This window comes from Triticum aestivum, chromosome 7D (genome assembly GCF_018294505.1).
Source record: "Triticum aestivum cultivar Chinese Spring chromosome 7D, IWGSC CS RefSeq v2.1, whole genome shotgun sequence".
NCBI lineage: Eukaryota > Viridiplantae > Streptophyta > Magnoliopsida > Poales > Poaceae > Triticum > Triticum aestivum.
This window is the reverse complement of record NC_057814.1, coordinates 421,859,307-421,866,544: the sequence shown is the minus strand read 5'-3', so window position 1 is coordinate 421,866,544 and position 7,238 is coordinate 421,859,307.

The following is a 7,238-nucleotide window of genomic DNA, read 5'->3' as shown; positions in this document are numbered from 1 at the left end:
CGAGGACTTGGCCTCCGCGCTAGCTCAAGATCCCCTTTGTTCACATCGAGATCTGACTCCGCCTTGATGGTTGAGGCCGACAACGCCTAGAGCCGGCTCCCCCTATCGCCCAGAGCGGGTCCCACCAGGAGAGATGGCGACAGGGGGAGAGCGGGTTTCCATCGGGAGAGAAGACCTTGCCGGTGGTTGATGGCGCCAGACGCACCTGTCGCCCATGGTATCACATGTCTGAAGCCGTACACTTAGGGACTCTTTGATTCGCGGGATTCTCAAAATGCGGGAATAGAAAAAACACAGGAATAGAATGTCACGTCCTTTTATACCCTGCAGGATTTGAAAGATAGCACGGGAAAAACAAAGAAACCAACAAAGAGGTTCGAGTGGTTTCCTTCACAATACAGCACAAATAAATCCTATAAAAAAGTCCTAAGGATTTCAATTCCTACAAATCAAACGACCGTAGTAGGAGAAAAATCCTAAGGATCCAAATCCTTAAAAATTCCTATGTATATGAAGGGAAAAAAAAAAGGAGCCCTTACCATTTCGCCCTTCGCTCAGGGTCTGGTACCCAGTACGGACTAATCCACCAAACCGAATTGTACACGCTCGGAGGAAGAAATACATGGAATACATGTCACAGAAGCTAGCGACCACTACCCAAATAAGATTTTCTCCGTGCTTTGCTTTTCCCGTACGTTGGGATTTGCAGCACGCCATTCGTAGTGGAGACTCCGCTCGCTAGAAATGAGTTTCGCGCACCTTGGCGGAAACCTTGGAACTCCTCCGGTGTGCTCATTTGTTCAGGTTACCTCGGCGGCTCTCTCTCGCTGGTTTGCCCTGGCATGTGCACTCGATAAGGGTACGTGGAAAACGACCAAGTAGTAGATCATACGGATGCAACACCCAGCTGAATCTCCCTATCGCCAGCTTCGTCAAACTGTCGGCGGCGAGACCTTGAAGCTTCCATACCATGGCTCGGGGTGGCACAGCATGTGGAATCATTACTTTCCGTCAGAGAAACCTAACACGTAAAGGGACGGTCATGGTCCACAGACTCGTTCGAATAATGCTCACCAGTCTCCTGAACATCGAGAGCCCCTAGCGCTCTTAGGGAGCATCCTGGGCGCCCCAAACCCCCTCATACGTTTAGGCGACGATCCGCTCGCTGACCGGTAAAAAAAATACCGAAACAGGCGTCTCAACGCCCTGGCTAACCGGCATCCCTCATATTCAGCTCAAATATAAGACAAATATGGAGAGGCCTGAACATGCCCGAGCGCGTCCATCATGTCGGACTGATGATGGGGTCACACGCGGAATCGCCCGGAAACCCGGTGGTCCGACGAACGTCTCCTTCGGTGGGGTGTGAACGCCGCGTGCCACTGCTTCGACTCACCGTCCGAGGCCAAATCCGACTATTTAAGCCGGCCGACGTCCCCCAACCCTAGCCGCATCCACCTCCTCCCTCTCCGCGCCGCCACCCCGAGCCCATCCACCTCTCTCCCGCTCAGCCGCTCTTCCCACGCTGTCCGGCTCCGCCATGGCCCGACAAAAGAAGATGACGTATGCTATGTTCACGACGGAGTGCCGGTTCCAGATTGAGGAGGAGATCCGGACGAGTCGTGCCGCCCGCATCGCAGCCGATCTGCCTCCGGACTCGCTGGAGTCGGAGGAGGAGGAGTAGCCGGCTCCGATGGAGGTGGCGGATCGGGAGCAGGCGGAGGCGGAGGAGCCGGCTCCGGGCTTCAGCATGGAGGACGCGGAGGAAGAGTTTGCAGTCGCCCAAACGTCCGAGATGGCGGAGCAGCAGGCCATCCTGAAGTCCATCCAGGATGAGGTATATGTGGAGCCAACTGACAGTTCTTCCGGCAAGAATGGGCGACGGCCGACGTGCTTTTCGACAAACTAGACGCGGAGATGGAGGCGGAGGCCGACGAGGAGTAGCCGAAGGAGCCGCAAGAGCCAAAGTTGCGGCTGCTGCCCATGTATCCGGAGCCAGGCACAGAGATAGCGGACATCTCCGGCGAGAATTTGGGTAGTATAGGTTTTGTATGTAGGATTTCCTCATTTGTATGCTTGGTATGAATTTAAAGTTTCAAATATAAGATATCTGGATGCAGAGTAATAAATTTATGACGTGATCGGTCACTGCCCACGAACGCGCCCATACGCTTTCGCCGACGTTTGAGGGACCAGTTTACCAAATACGATGGTAAATGCTCTAAGCTTCTGGGAGCCACAAATACCATCAAGCCTAACCCTAGCACCAGAGACACGAGCAGCACGGGCAACACGTAATGGTACAACTCCGGAACAACGTTTTTTGTGTGGGGGGTGGGGGGGGGGGGGGCGAATTATTCTGTTAAGTGAAGTTGCAATGCGAGTGTATATCGCATGTTCTTTTGTGTGAAATAATGCCTACCATATCACCTGACTTTCTTTTACGAGTCAGTTTTTTAACATAGTACAGATGCAGACACTCATACATACCCACATACACTCAGCCATATAAACGCAAGCACGCACATCCTATCCATGTGAGCACCTTCGAGAGATTGAGCTGACACGTTATCTTGAGATTGACGAAGTCACCACAGGCGCCTCCGCGGTTGCCATGGGGTACGATTTTAGGAGACCAAGGCCTGGTTCTCATATGGCCGGAGGATATTTCCTTAAGATACGACATCGGTCATTATGGTTTAGTGAGGCATTATTTTGCGTCGAATGCAGTATACCCCTCTTACTATGTTTGGTATTCCGGATGCATTGGGATCTCTGCAACACCATTGCAAAAGCTAAGGAGAAGCATGATCCTTGGTTTGAGCTGAGAAAAAAAATGCAAGGGTAACTATGAGTGCAAGCCCATTATTGAAGATTGCATCAACCGTGTGAGTCCTTGCTTATAGATGCTCGGCCGCCATCGATGAATATGTTCGCATCGGGGAAGATCTCATCCTTGAGTATGTGAGACTTCATAGCACTTGATTCTTGTATTTTTATCATGTTTATTTGGATTCTTAGTTATCCAAAAAGAATTTCGCCCCGCTTTATTTGGATTCTTAGTTCATGTGGACGGTATGTTGTGTTTGAATTTGAATGGTTCAGTTTAAACCATTAAACTAAATATGTATATGAACTGTCTGTTCTTTTTCTTGAGAATGAATTGTCTGTTCTTGAATTCTTAAGTTTTGCATTAAAGTGCTATAAATTTGAAAATGGTCGGACGGATTGGAAAAATTATTTTTCTGGCCATTAAGTTTTACGGATCTGCTAGATAAAGAAAAATGGCTTTTCTAGAGGATAAGGGATGCTATAGATGCCCATACCCACCCTATCACATTTGTTGCTCGTGATACATGAAACCCATTATATTATGATGTTACACCATCTTTTTCATATTAAAAAAATCACATGGTCGTAGTTTTTGCATGGTAGACTAGTGCTATGCATGTGTAGAACGGTGGGATTAAATACTCTCGTTAAGGCAGGAGATTGGTTTCTTCAAAGTGTTGTGCGTAAATTTTTTTTTTCAAGGGTCAGTGCTATAAGAGTTGACTGGCTGTCTTTTGCCATTTGGCCACACAAAAAACGTGTATAGGTTTCTAACTAAATTCACGGGCGAAGTTAGTTGGATCTTGGCATCATACCTACATAAGTATTCCCATGCGTAGGATAGTAGATTGACGAAGCATGTCATGCATGTCCAAATGAAGGGTTTCGTTGGTTCTACGGTATGCTCTCACTTTCAGCCCCTCACGAGACACGAGCGTCTAATAAGCCAGGCTTTGGTTGCAGGCTTGCAACGGATGAGACACCATGATGAAAACGGCTTGCGCCTCATTTTATATATATAGATAAAACACGGAAAAGAATATGAGTCCTCATTGGATACACCTTTAGTTAGGTCGTGCTTGTACACATCCCTTGCAACTTCAACAATTTACACATGTCCACAATTTTCTCTCTCTTTGCGGACAGGACCATGTGGTGGACAGCTACGCGAGGCAGGCGATGGGGGCGTCAAGTTTGGTGCGACTCATTTTCCTGCAGCACAGCCATGCACGGAAGAGATCATGTGCTTGTCTCCCATGCATGCATGGTGGTGAGTTTGCCATGTTGGCGAGTCTGTTGCATAGATGGTGCAATCGGATAGGAAACGGACGCGATCAGTGGATAAGATGTGGATGTGGTGCTGGATTCGCAGGGTCGACGTCGTCCATCCGGATGTGGACGTGCATAAGCGGCTCGTCACGACATGTCATCGTGAGATTGACGGCCAGTCGAGACTCATCGCTACCAGTGTCGTTGCCACGTTTGTGAAACGAGGGGAAAACGAAACCTGCCAACGTGCGTGTCGGTGACCGATGTGCCCCCGAGAGGCCAAGACTGTGCATAGTTTGTGCAGGATGATGACAATTCAAATTCAGCGCCTAGTTCATGACAAATCCAAGTAGTTATTGCTTGCGACCCATAGAAGGAAACCAGCCCTGCACATTGGGCAACAGCAGTGCAAATTCAAGCAACAGTTTGACTGTTTTCTCTCTCTTGCGATTTGGAAGGTTTTGTCCTGCATTTGTGATCCAAATTCAGTACTCCGTCTGGTCGGGTTTATAATGCCGGGCACGTATTTTAAGGTTTTCAATTTACTAGCGAAACACATGTCATATGCCATAGAAAAAAAAATTACATTCGTTATCGAATGAAATTTCTGCACATAATTTTTTTGAAGAAATATTCCACATGTTTTTTAGTTAAATTAAAGACCTAAGAATCCATGTCGACTTATAAACTCTATCGAAAGGAAGTACAGAAGGTCGTACTTCATGGTTGCCAAGTTCTGGATCATTTTATTCATTGCCATTTAAACTTCCAAGGCAAACCGAAGGACACGCGCGAGACCACCCTGAGGAGAGTTCCAGCACTACACATCGATTGAAGCAAAGCGGAGATCAACCATGAGTCTCTGAACTAGTACTATCCTTGTGGCGGTTAAGTCCTGAGAGCTACAAGTGCTATCTGTATTTCTTATTATTTCGCATTGCAAATTAATTCGTCAAAGACTTTTTTTGCTTCCAGCTTGCACTACTTTGTGTACACATCAGTTGACTGACGGTCACGGCCCAGGCACTCCAGCTCCGAACGAAGGGTCCACCATGCAGGAAAACGCTAAGGCGACGGGAGGCGATTGCATGGCGATCGCCTACCGCTGCTAGGGTTAGGGTTTGAGCTGCGGGGGTGAGAGAGGATACGGTGGTTCACGTGGACGGCGACGGCGCAGTCCTCAGGACCGACCGGCGATCTTCCTTCTTCGCTGTTGACGGAGCGGATGGCGGAGAAGGTTGGGGAGAAGGAGGCTAGGGTTTCGGAATAGATGGGATCGGCATCGGTGGCCGCGGCGGCTGCGACTACCCCGAGGAATCATAACAACACAAGGGTGTCCATAGGCGAGGCGAACCAGAAGAAATCTACCAGCCGAGCTAGCAGTGCATCGGGCTCGGGGATGGCACACCAGAGGAACACGACCGGCAGGCAGGGGGATGCAGAGGCACTGGCCTCGGGCAGGAAGAACACCCCAGCGGCCGAGGGGAAGGGGATGTCGACGCCGCAACGCAAGGTGGATGGTACAGCAAGCCGGACCTCCTCTAAATCTCCGGTGGAAAGCAAAACGCCAGATCCTACGTCGAGCCTTTCAGCGAGGCTTGGGGGCATGATACTGATGGACAAGGAGGCGGAGGGGTTCGTGTTTGAGGAACCGGAGAAGGTGAGTGCAAGGAATTATCGCTGGTCAGCGGTCGATAAAGTATGCTCGCCGTGGCCGATGATCATGAGCGCGGTCGAGCGTGCGATGCAAAGGGTCTAGGGTTTGCACAAAGTAGCCAAGTTTGCGGACCTCGGCTCCAACATCTTCGAGGTTCACTTTGGCAGCGAAGGAGACTGGAAACACGCAATGTACAATGGGCCATGGCAATATGATTTCAGCGTGTTGATCTTGAAGGAATATGAAGGCAAAACTAGGCCGTCAGAGATGATTTTCGATAGGACTGACGTGTGGGTTTGGGTGGACGATTTACCACCAGATAAGAGGACTGAATCCTTTGGCAGAGCTCTTGGGAATTGGTTGGGGGAGATCGTGCGAGTGGACACTGATAAGGATGGTATAGCAAGGGGACAGTATTTGAGGGTTAGAGCAAAGATTAATGTGTTTGAACCGTTGGTGAGAGGTTTCAACCTCAAAACGTCCAAAGATGACAAGTTGGGAACCTGGTTTGATTTCTACTACGAGAAGGTGCCTCATTTCTGTTTTGAGTGTGGTAGGATGGTTCATGCAGGAGGAATATGTGTCCCCCCTATGGACTCGTCCCAACAATGGGGTGGCTGGTTAAGGGCGTCCCCGGAACGGCCTAGCGGAGAAAAAGGAGGATCTCAAGGGCCGGCCGGAAGCAGCAATAGCTGGGGCAGTAAACGTACGGGCGACAGCGACCCAAGGCGTCATTCCAATCCTGACAAGGCCGAGGCTCCAACAAAACGTAACTTGCAGGATGAGTTTACCAGGTCGGAAGGAGCACGCACTGGCGTGGCCGCTAAATCTGACAAAGGAGAAGTCACTAGCCCTTTGAAGGATAAAAATAAGTATGAAAGAAGGGAGGGGCACGACCTCAGACAGGATTTAGAGCAGAAAAGGGAATGGGACCTGAGAAATAAACTACAAGGACAGCAACGCTATGCTAGTAGCTCGAGAGATAGAAGGGAGGATATGCGGGATGAGGAGGGAGGAAGCCATATACATCATAACAGGGGTGATTTGAGAAGAGGTGACGAGCAAAGGGATAGGCGGAGGCTTGGGGAAGGTGGGGGCAGGAAGAGAGGTCATTTTGTCAGGAAGCCTAGGCAGGAGTACAGACCAGTACAACATGGCTATCAACAATCAAGGTTTGATTATGAAGGTAGGAAGAGAGGGCCTAGGCAGTTCTGGGTGGCAAAAAATGATCCAGATAAGCAATTGTCAAGTGATGAGTTCATCAGAGATACGAGAAGGAAGACATCTACTGTTTTTGATCGGCTATCGGAGAACAATGATTCATCGGCGGACCCCGACGAGGGGGGCCGCCGGACGCCATGAATTTCTTAGCCTGGAACTGTCGAGGCTTGGGGTTGGACTCGACGGTTGGCGAACTCAGAGACCTGATACGGTCATACAACCCAGCGGTGGTTTTTCTTTCAGAAACGAAGAAGAAGGC